This window comes from Ammospiza nelsoni, chromosome 5 (assembly GCF_027579445.1).
Source record: "Ammospiza nelsoni isolate bAmmNel1 chromosome 5, bAmmNel1.pri, whole genome shotgun sequence".
Taxonomy (NCBI): domain Eukaryota; kingdom Metazoa; phylum Chordata; class Aves; order Passeriformes; family Passerellidae; genus Ammospiza; species Ammospiza nelsoni.
Window position 1 is genome coordinate 58,641,448 of NC_080637.1, and position 11,172 is coordinate 58,652,619.

Sequence of the window (11,172 nt, forward strand, 5' to 3'; positions counted from 1 at the left end):
CAGATGGGGGAGAAAGGCAACCCCTGATTCTTGTACTGGAAAAAATGTATGTATGGGATTAAGAAAAAACCAAGGCAGCACTACTAGTTTGTGGTAAGTGGCGCCTGGAGAATTATGTAAAAATGGCTTCTTCAGCTGCTTGCTGTAACAGGTGGGTCTCCAATAAAGAGCCATATCTGTGCCCCTGTGCAAGATAAAAACTTACAGACATTTAATGCAGCATAATCTTGCACAGTCCGTGTTAGGCACCACAGGTTATCTACACTTGCATCTATTCCACTTCCAGTAGTATGCACTATGATTACTTGGCTTAGCAGTTTTCTGGAAAGTCTGGCACTTTGTACTTGGGGAGGACAGAAGGGGTATTAATATAATGTGATACCTGATATCAAACTCCATTTGCTCTGTGGTGTCTGGAATTGTCTGGAGGTTACTGTAGGTTTCCTCTTCTGGTGCTCCATTGGGGTAGCTGGAGAGGACAAAGTGCCTGGGGCTTCTCCTGATTTGAGACATCTTACTCTGCAACAAGTCATGAAAGACAACCTCAGGGCTTCATGTTATGCAAGGTCTTTCAGTTTAGGTGGAAATAGTTTAAAGTGCTATTAAAGTTACTCTTTTTACTTCTCCAGTCAGAACATGAGTATTTCTAAGATTACTATTTTAAGAGTAGTCAAAGGAAAGTTTCAGTGACCCAGCAGATGTCCAGCAATTCAAACAAGCAGCATTTAGATGGCTGCTACTTTATACTGGCTCAAAACAACTCAGAAATTGGAAAATCTCTATAAATATAACTACTGTAGACAAGTATAGTTTCTCAGTAGTTTCACTTAGTACAAGATGCTTTCCTATGCTGTTTGCAACAACCTGCCTGGCATTAAATCACTCTAACCCATGGAGAACCCCAGGCAGAAAAGTACCTAAAACAAACTTGAACAGGTTTTCCTAAGTCTAATTCAGGTCCAAATTTACACATCTTCTTCAGCTGGAGGCTACCAACATGGAAATTACAAGCAACTCACCATAGAAATAAATATAAGAAAGATTTAAACCCATTAGTAGCTTTCCACATGAAGGAGCAGACAGTAGGAACCAGTAAAATCAGCAGAGCTGCTTGCTTGTACAATGGGAAAGTTATTCACAACCAGTACCACAAAATCAATGTCAAAATTTAACAGGTTTCAGCACATGTGGCTTGTGTCTAATATTGCAAGCATTTGCAACACAGAGAGCAGTGTTTGGAGAGCAGAGCTGATGTTTTTGTAGTCATTAGGATTGTTTTATTTGGTTTATCAAGGGAAACAACATCAGAGCTGTGGATGGGGATTATTCCAATTACACACATCCTTGGACACTTGCTGTAGTGGAAGGCTCTGCCTGATGAGGAACTTAATGACAACCTTCTGGAGATGCTCTGGTTTTATCTGGCATTGGGTTTGGCCAGCTTTTTCATGGTTTCTTTGCTTCCTGGCTCTATCATTAAAAAATGGATCTCTTTTGTTGATGGAGTGATCCTGGACAGCAACAAAGGGAAGTTCTGCTGGCTCAATTTCTTTCTCATTTTAAACACACTCTCAGCAGGTCAAATGAATAAAATGCAAATAAAATATTCTCAGAAATTAAACTAAACCAAGCAGAAGGTAATGTCATAATGCTGCTTGGTATGAATTTGGTTTGCTACATTGCTGCAGTCTTGTAAAACCTTGAAATTTTTCACTTGGGATGAGGTTAGGGCCTTTGTGATCTCCTTTCAATATTTAGATGAAGTTTACATTTTCCACAAAGCAAAATTATTCATAACTAATGTGTATACATTACTGCATAAGCAAACTCACAAAAATGTGATACTAAATAAATGAAAATAGGCTTGGTTTACAGAAGGGTAGGATCCTCTTACAGTGGACAGTGGTGTTAATGTGGCTGGAGAAAAGCATGTTACAGACCAGTGTCAGCTGGCAGATATTGTGTTTTATACAGTTTGTAGTTTCATCTTCTGGATTTTTTTTTTCCTTCTATTTGTAGCATTTCTGCTTTACTTACAAAGATGTTTAGAATCTAGGGTTTAAAATATATCCAGAGTTCTGAAAGTTCTGAAAAGCTATGTGATTTTAGCCATGACAAAGAGAAGCCAGGATCAGGTCCTCTGAATTTTAATCCACCATCTTTGAGGGGAGTTGTGTGACTCAACCCTCTTTCTAAGGGGAAATACCACAGCCCTTCCTTCCAAGAGAGCACCTATCTGAATGTATTTTACAGGTGAGCTAAAGGGCTCTTTTAATTCAGATAATATTTTTTTAAAAAGAGACAGTAGTTTTAGGTGCTGTATTTCCTTCAAAAGATGCCCTGTTCCTTTATGTATTGCTGTGTCTCTCTCTCTTACATCCAAAAAACAAAAAGTCAGGGGAAAAAAGGGTGATGTCCATAGAGGAACTTTGTGCATTCCAGCACCATACCTGATTTCCAGATACCCAGTCACCCCAAGGGCTTTGTAGCTCTGAATCAGGAGCCAAGGATTCATACACACACCAGAGTGAAGCTGTGTCACATTAAATCATTCCATATTCACTGCAGCAGATACTTGAACAGATCTTCCATTTCCCATCTAGACCAACATCTAGACCAGTGGGTTACTGGGTGTAGTGGAGGCCAAGGGCTGATCACGTTCCCACAAGTACATCCCTGTCCCTTTCTGGTGCAAGGTCCAGTGTGACACTACTGCAGTACAGCCTGGGTGACACAGGGCAGCTCCTGGTTTGAGAACTCCACCAGAGCTTGGGCAGGAGCTCCAAGGCGTCCTGCAGATCCATAAATGGGAAACTGGGAATGGCAGAGCAGGGTTTGGAGGATCCCAGGGATGCTGAAGTACTCCCTTGGACAATTAAAGTGTCTGTTCTCTGGATGCAGTTAATCTCAGTAGGCGGCACAGAGAAACAGTCAAAGCACGCAGTGCTGGACTTTTGGAGGCTTAACAAGCCAACTGTTTGGCTCACATGTACAAAGTAAACATCTAGGGATGTCATGGTGTACTCCTGTAGCCTATGGGTGCCAATAGAAATGTATTAATTGTGTTTCTTCACAGTTCAGAGGCTTGTTAAAAGTTATCTAGTAAAACAAGTGCTATAGTGGATAAAATGTATTAAGACCAAGCACAAAAGGTCACCTGTCTCCTGCACATATATTACTATTTTTAGCTTTCACAACAACATAGTGAGGAGGAAAAAATACTAAAAAAGTATTTTCTTTTTCTCTTTTTTTTCTTCATTTCTAGACTCGATGCTAGTTTCACATTCACAGGGCCACACAACGGAAATGTCTATATATGTGTGAGATGAAAACTGTGTCCTGAAAAAGACCTATAATAAGTCAACAGAGTACAGAACTCAGACATGTAAACAAACCATACAATACCACAACAAAAGCCCAAAGTGCAACATATGCTACCTCACACCTGTTACCATGATAATACCTTCCTCCCACAGGCTAAAAAAGAGTTGTTGGATCATGCTCTCCACAGCTCAGCTGCAGCCTTGTATGTTGGCTTTGCCCACCAAGCTGCCTCAATGCAAGGCCCATCCAGCAAGCAGGGGTGCTCAAATGTATTTTACAGGATGGGCAGTACTGAGGCAAAAGTAGTCTGGGAGGGTCACTGTCTTGAAGGTGTACAGGATGGGTCTAATTTAGATTCAGAGCAAAGCTTAGCAATTATCTTCTTGAGAATTAGCTGTCTTCAGGCCATTTACTGATTTCTGTCATCATTTAAAAAATCTGGACTTACAGGTGTAATATAGAAATGCACAGAAAAGCTACATTAATATGGACCTGTTGTGTTCCTCAGGTCTGGATCTGTGCAGAGATGATCAAGAGGAGTGTGTTCTCCACAGCAGGATGTGTTAATCTTCCACCACCCCATCTCACCCTTCCCTTTTTTCTCTCATTTATACAGGAAGAAAAGGCAAACTGATTTTGGTTTACAGAAACCAAAGAGGTTGTACATGTTTGTGAGTAATTGCTTGTGATTCAGAGAGTAAGTGTCCACCTCACAACACCTCTGAGGAGGCATTGGCATGACCCCATGACAGCAACAGAGATCATTTCCAAACAAGCAACCCGATCAAAAAAGCTCAAACTTCCCTGTAAAGCTTTGACTGAGCGTGCTTAAAGCTTAGTTTCAATGGTAAAATGCCTTCAGCAGAATAAATAATGTATTTCAAGTCAAATACGTAATGTTCTGATGAAAAGACGTCTAGATCCAAATTTTAAAAACAGCTCTCCAAATGCCTAATTATATGATGGAAATTATGGCAATTTATGAACACAAGACTGATTGAATAATGAAGCATCTTCAGTAGAAAGATTATGTTGATGATGTCTTTACTTTGCATAGTCAGGTTGGTTTTATTTGTGAGGGTGTTTTTTAATCTAGCAAAAGAGAACAGAAAATCTTCTTGAAAAAGGAACATTGCTAAACCAGGCAAGCCAGCAGGTGAGTTGGGGAAAATAAAAGGATCTGAAATTTACTTGTAGTCAGTTCAATTAGATTTGCTGTGTTAACAGATTTTAAAGACAGGCACAATGATTCTTTACTACAATGCACTGAATGCATTAGTTATAGTTTATATATTATCCTTATGTATTTCACAACTTATCAATGCAGTTTATGTGCACTTTATGTCTTACACATACAACCTGACATATTTTATGTAGATGTGACACCGTAAAGCTAGAAATATACCAACATATTATTTACTATATTTTAAAACTGGTTATGAAAACAGAAAACCACTACTGATAATCTAATTCCAGTGTTCAGGCTCAAAATTCCCAGTGCCTACCTACATAAATATGGACTGACAGACAGGACCCTCATCCTTTACCTCCACTGTATCAAAGCCTATCTCAAACTGCTTCAGATTCTACCAGCTGCCCATGCAAACTAAATTTAAATGAAAAACAAATAGAGGCTTGGTTGTTTGCATGTATATCTTCAATCCATAGCCACCTCTTTCAAAACATGACATCATCCTCATGGCTGCAAGCACAAATCTCTGTGCTATTTTACAAGGACAAGTCTCTGACATAGCGACTGAAGATTAAGAGCTAGTTAAGGTTTCGGAGAAACAGCAATATTTGGCTTGCAGGAATATACACTTTAAAATCTCGGGCATTTTTTGTTTGGTTTTCTGTAGGCTCTCCTGTGACCTCTGTCAATGAGCAGCAGTTGCCCTCAGCTTCTGGCCTCTTCCCTGGCAGCCCAGACACTGTGAGCCACGGGCAGCACACAGCCCGTGGGCACCAAGAGATCCTGCCCCTCCCTCACTGGGACACCTGCCTTGGGAACCACCACAGCTCAGGGCAAAACCTTGCAATGTAACCATCAGCAACCTGAGCTTCTCTTAGAAAGATGAGAGGTTAAGTCAACATTACTCATTTTGTGCAGGTTAGTTAACCCAGGGTGCTAGATGAACTCTTAAATCAGTATAAGGTCAAGGAGCAAAGATAAATTAATTCTTTGTCTCCTACCATGTTCTCAGTCAGCTTAACATGACCTTGGAGTCTGTTTACACAAAACACTTCTTAATATTGCCTCAAACAGCTATTAAGGGACACTTTGTAAATCTAAAAAATACACACGTACTTCTTACATTTTACTTAATTTCTGGTTTTATGCTCAGTAAGTTAGTATGACAACATGCCTCCACTGGGAATGTAACAGACATTCTCTTACCCTAAAAGAGAATAGGAATTAAGCATTTGATTATATTTAAACATAAAAAAACGTGTTCCTAAGCAAGTTCTGTAACCTCAGTAGCAAGAGAAATGCATACAGCAGACTTTAAATGGAGGAAACCTTTTACAGCAAAGAGCACATACAGATATTTTGTATTTCAGTCTCTACTGAAAATGTTTAAGGGTCTCTGAGTGAGTCAAGACTTCAAGAACTTCAAGATTTTTATGTATCATCAGCATTTCCATGTTGTCTGTTAGAGCACTCAGAGAGCCCCAGTCCTTACTGTGACAGAGATTGTGACTGTAGGGAACAAGAGATTTCCACTTTAAAGAGTAGATAGCACAGGTATGTCTGCATTGAAAAGCCATCATTCGATAAGCCTATAAAGTATCATTTTCCTTAAAGAGTCTATGGACTCCTTCAGTTCTCACAAACCTATTTCAATGGCTTCTAAACTGAAAAGAAACAACGAGTGTCTGCTTCTATCAAAATCACCACATTGAGTTCCCAAGAGGTTTCATGGGAAGGGCTAAGAACCTTGACAATAAGAATATATTGATACCACAGTGAAACTATTCTAGTAAAAAAACCCAAAACCACACACATATTCTGCCAGGCTCTGTTCTGGGGGTTTTTTGTGACACCACCACCCATCTCAGGGATATCTACTTGCTGATAAGGACTTAAGGTTTAGATTGAGTCAGATTCTGCCCCAACATTTACATTTCCTTTTCAAAACATCTTCTGCCCTTTGTACCTTTCTGTCTCACCAAAAGGTCAAGATTCTTATGTAATAAATAAGAACTTGTTTAAAATTGATTACAGAATTGTATGGCCAAGTTGTTGGAGGTAAGTATGACAATATATATGGTTCAATAATCTATGAATGGAAAAATGTTTCTTTGTTCACATTTACTCCAAAATTTTGTGTCTTAGATTTTTTTAATTTTGAAAGCTCCTAAAATAAACTATTCAGACAGAAAAGTTATTATTGGTGTTCCAAATGTTTGTGGAAAACTCATAATTATGAATGCAGTTGCATAGTAAAATCTGAGTCTTAATTTTAAGATGTGTTCAATCACATTAAAAATTAAAATCTGATGTACTTTTGAGACCTTGTTCAACCACTCCATCCACCTGGAGGGTGAAGTACCTGCAGTGAACCTGCTTGCATCCTCAGCAGACAGATTATGGGATTCATGTCTTGATATTAAATGTAGAATTCAAGGATGCTGGCCACCAAGGTCATAACCTATAAAAATACTGGGGCAGGTGCTGAGCTTTAATGGACCAAATAACATTTTTAATTTAAACCTGATAATTCATAATATTAAAAAGCTGGCACACTTGGGAGAGCCATGGACTGCATTTTCCATCCCTGGTCCCCTGAGCACTGCACAGCACAGCACCCACACTGTCACCTTGCACCTCCAGCCTGTCCCATTTGGGGACACTTTACTGGACTTGTGGTCAGAAAACTCATCATCTTCTAAGACCTTTGGTGGCATCTTCTACAGGTGCCTCTGAAATCCCAGTCACTGCTGCCACGTTGGGAAGGTGAGAGAAACTGTTGGTATGCAAGAACTGCATGACTGTGAGTCAAAGAACTCAAATTTATCTCAGTATTGATGCTGTCCTTGTTCTGAACATCAGTACAGAGAATTCAAATGCCATGCTGTTTGCAGTTTTACTTAGATTTCCTGTATTGTGTCAAGCTCACAGTTCCTATTCTACTCCCACCAGCTCTTGTTTTGCCCAGCAGGCTGTTACCCTGCAGAAGCTGAGTACATTCAATTTTTTTTTTAGTCTGTTCTAAATGGTCTAATGGTCAATAGCCTATTGATACAGAAATCATTAAAAAGAACTACCACAGACACCTACTACACAGAAGAAGTCGGCAATTTTGTTAATTTTTTTTTTTTCAGAGAGATTGTGTTCTCCACAGAGGTGACATTTTTACATCAGAAGATATCAAACACCTTGCATAAAGACTAATTTTCTTCTTCATTATACTCACTGCCAACTCTCATCCATTATGCATTAAATGAAAAAAATTAATGTGTCCACAATATTTTAATTCAAAATAACTTTGTCCATGTATCTGTGACAGAAAATGACAATGTAATCTACTCTGTCTTCCTGTTATACACGTGTCTGTCTTTCTGCTATGGCCTTAAGAAGCAACCTGAGGCTAATACTTTCCAATTAAACACCTCAAAATCTGTTTAATCACAGAACTCACCACGCTGATGAAATCACTCCTTGTGAAATGACTTAAACATGACTGAGTATACACTGCTGTACAGATTTCTTTCTATCTCTGCTGTTGCAGATCATTCCTGTCATCAACAGCACCGTTTTAAACGTACACAGGCATGGTAAACGAGTTATTCAGGGATATTTTATGTTTAACTCTGGCATATTTTGCTAAATATCTTGGACTTATTTTGAGGGCTTATTTCCTGCTTTGCTAAGAGTGAAAGTAGAGGCACTCCGCTCTTCATTTGCTTAGAATACCGTAGTTGAGTACAAAGCGCACGGGTGCTCGCAGCATCCTTCGGAGGGACGCGGCTCCCTGCCGGGGCCGAGCAGCCGGGGCCGGGCGCTTTCCCGCCCGCGGGCACAGCGTCCATCCCCGCCCGCCGCGTTTGCTACAGGGCATCGATCCCGCCTCCCGGAGCCGCAGATGCGGAGGTGCTGCCCGTGAGTGGCCCGGGGCGCGCCGCGGGGCCGGGGAACAGGTGAGGCGGCGGGTCCCGGCACCGCCGGCAGCCCTCGGCACCCCGAAGCGCCCCAGGAGCGCAGCCTGGGTCTGCCCGGAGAGCGCGGCCGGGCTCCCCCCGCTCCCCCCGCGGAAAGGCGCCGCCCGCGTCCCGCCGGGCCCCGCCGCTCACCTGGGCCCGCAGTCCCCGCCGCGTCGCGGGCACACGGCAGCGTCAGCAGAGGGGGCTCCCCGCGCCCCCCGCGCCGGCCGCTCTCGGCGGTGATCCTGCCCGACGGCGCCTTTTGTCCGCCCGCGCCCCGCCCCGGCCCGGCCGCGCCGCCCCGCCCCGCCGGGACACCGCCACCGCCGCCACGGCCACCGCCGCCTCCGACCGCCAGCCCTGGCGCTGCCGGCGCCGCGGGAAGCGCCGCGGGGGGAGCGGGGCTGACTGCGCCCTGCGCCCCGGGGGGAGCCCGTGGGGCGGGATGGCCCCGGGCGAGAACCGCCCCGCGCTGGGACGGCGGCCGTGGTGGGATGGACCCCTGCGAGGCCACCGCGGCACTCGGTCACCGCGGCCCCCTGGCCATCACGGCCCCCTGATCACCGCGGCACTTTGTCACCGCGGCATCCTGGCCGCCACGGCTCCCTGGCCATCACGGCGTGCGTGAGCGTTGCCGCACCGATGGAGATGCCAAGTGGCGTGAGCGGGCCCTGCGGACACCTTTTGCAGAAGGAGCCCTGTTCCAAATGGCTGCCCTTGTCTCTCAGTGGGCCCATGTGGGGTTTTTTTTTACAGTACGCTGAGCGTGCTGGAACCCGCGCAGGGCTTTGGTTTGGGAATGTGGTGGTGTTCACTTTTAAACAGGGAGGAGCAGGCTTTCCTCTTAGTTCAGCTTAGCAACAAAAATACACTTGCACCCCCGGCTGTCTCGAGGGCACCTGAGGAAAGGGCGTGGAGCAGAGAACAGAAGCCCTGGCAGCACAGCCAATGCAGAGTTACTGAAAGGTTAAAGAGAGAGATCTGCTGAAACGCTACTGACACCTTGCCCAAAAGGTTTAGTGAGGTCATGGGACTTTCGGTGTTTTTCTTTTGTGCTGGTGATAGCAGCGTTGTGATTCAGTCAGTATCACCCATCACTAGAGAGCACAGTGTACTGCAAAAGAGCTCTAAAGAGCCAACCCCCCTATTGCTCCACACTTTATTGTCATGTCAAACAGCAGACTACACCAGGTAATGTTTGAGAGCGGACTTTGCCCTCTATTTATAGTATGATTTCATCTCTCTGAGTGAAGGTAAACACCAGGAGAAGCAGAACAGCAACACAGATACATCACTCCACCTGGACCTGGGATGCCCTTAAGACTTTCCTGGCTAAGTTTTTAAATGTGTTAAAGTGTTTGCCTGTGTTTTGTCCGTGTGTCTGATGCAAACCGCTTCTTCCAGCACTGTGCAGTAGACCCCCCCTTGTCTCCCCCCTTCAAGCACCGTACAAGAGGTTTACTCATCTGTAAAGTGAACATTACAAAGCTTATCTTCCAACTCATGCCAAGGACTGTGCAGTGTTTACATTCGCACATGCTGGAAGAAAATTGCCTCGAAGGTACAATATAATAAAAGGTAAATTAACCTCTGCACTGTCACTGCTTGCCACGACTTTCTTCTATTCACCAGTTCTGATATTTCCATTCTTGTATTTACCACTTCAATAATAGTTCCTCTCTTGACACATGTGCAAAATGTGAATTTTGCACATACAGGTAGCCTTGTGAGTTGCCTCAAGCTTAAAATAAAATACCCAAATGTCATCATAGGAGTAATTTCCATCACAAAGATAGCACACCAGGGCTGCCACTGCATTTCCTGATACAATAATAGTAAGCACCACTGAGCTGCTCTCAAATTACACCCCACTTCCCTTTTTTTAACAATAATGTTAAAAAGTGGAGATGCCTTAATATTGAAAACCACTGCATCTATTATTAGCTGTGATGTAATACTGTCAGTGTAAATTTCAGAGAGACAGCAAAACAACATCTAATACTATGGAACTGTAACATCAATTAAAAACTGCTGAATTAAGCTAAAAATTCTTATAATTAAGAAATCCAAACAACAACAACAACAACAAAAACAAACAAAAACCCAAACAAACCCCCCTCCCCCCAAAAAAACAACCACCAACATAACAACTGTTTCTGTCTTTAATGAAATATTTAATACATTTAAAAAGTGAACTTCTTTTCAGCTTTCCTCTGAAGTCTGATAGATGCAGGAACAAAAAGGATTGACCAGCATGAAGATGCAGGCTCACTCTTCTAGCTGTCAGCTGCCACAGCAGACATACCTTCTGGATAGAAGGAAGGCTGTGAAGGCTTCTCTCTTCTGCTGCCAGAGGTATTGTTGTGCTAGGAAATTTCCATTGCACGTGGCCATGCACGTGACACTGCATTTTGCAGCTGCTTTCATAGCTAAACTAGGGAATATTTAATAGCTCTGGTTATATGAATTATTAAATTAACTCTTTCCTTGTAGTTGCATCCTTGAAACAGCCTATTACTGTAGCATCATCCAGGAAATCATAATGTATATTTATTCCACTCAGATTATTTTGGGAATTAAGGCTCTTATGAATTTGCTGTATTCCAACACACTGCAAACTGTTTATTTCAGCTACTGTCTTAATGTATCTATTTTTTAATGAGTAATTTTGTCTTACAGAGACAAAATAAGTATTACATGTAA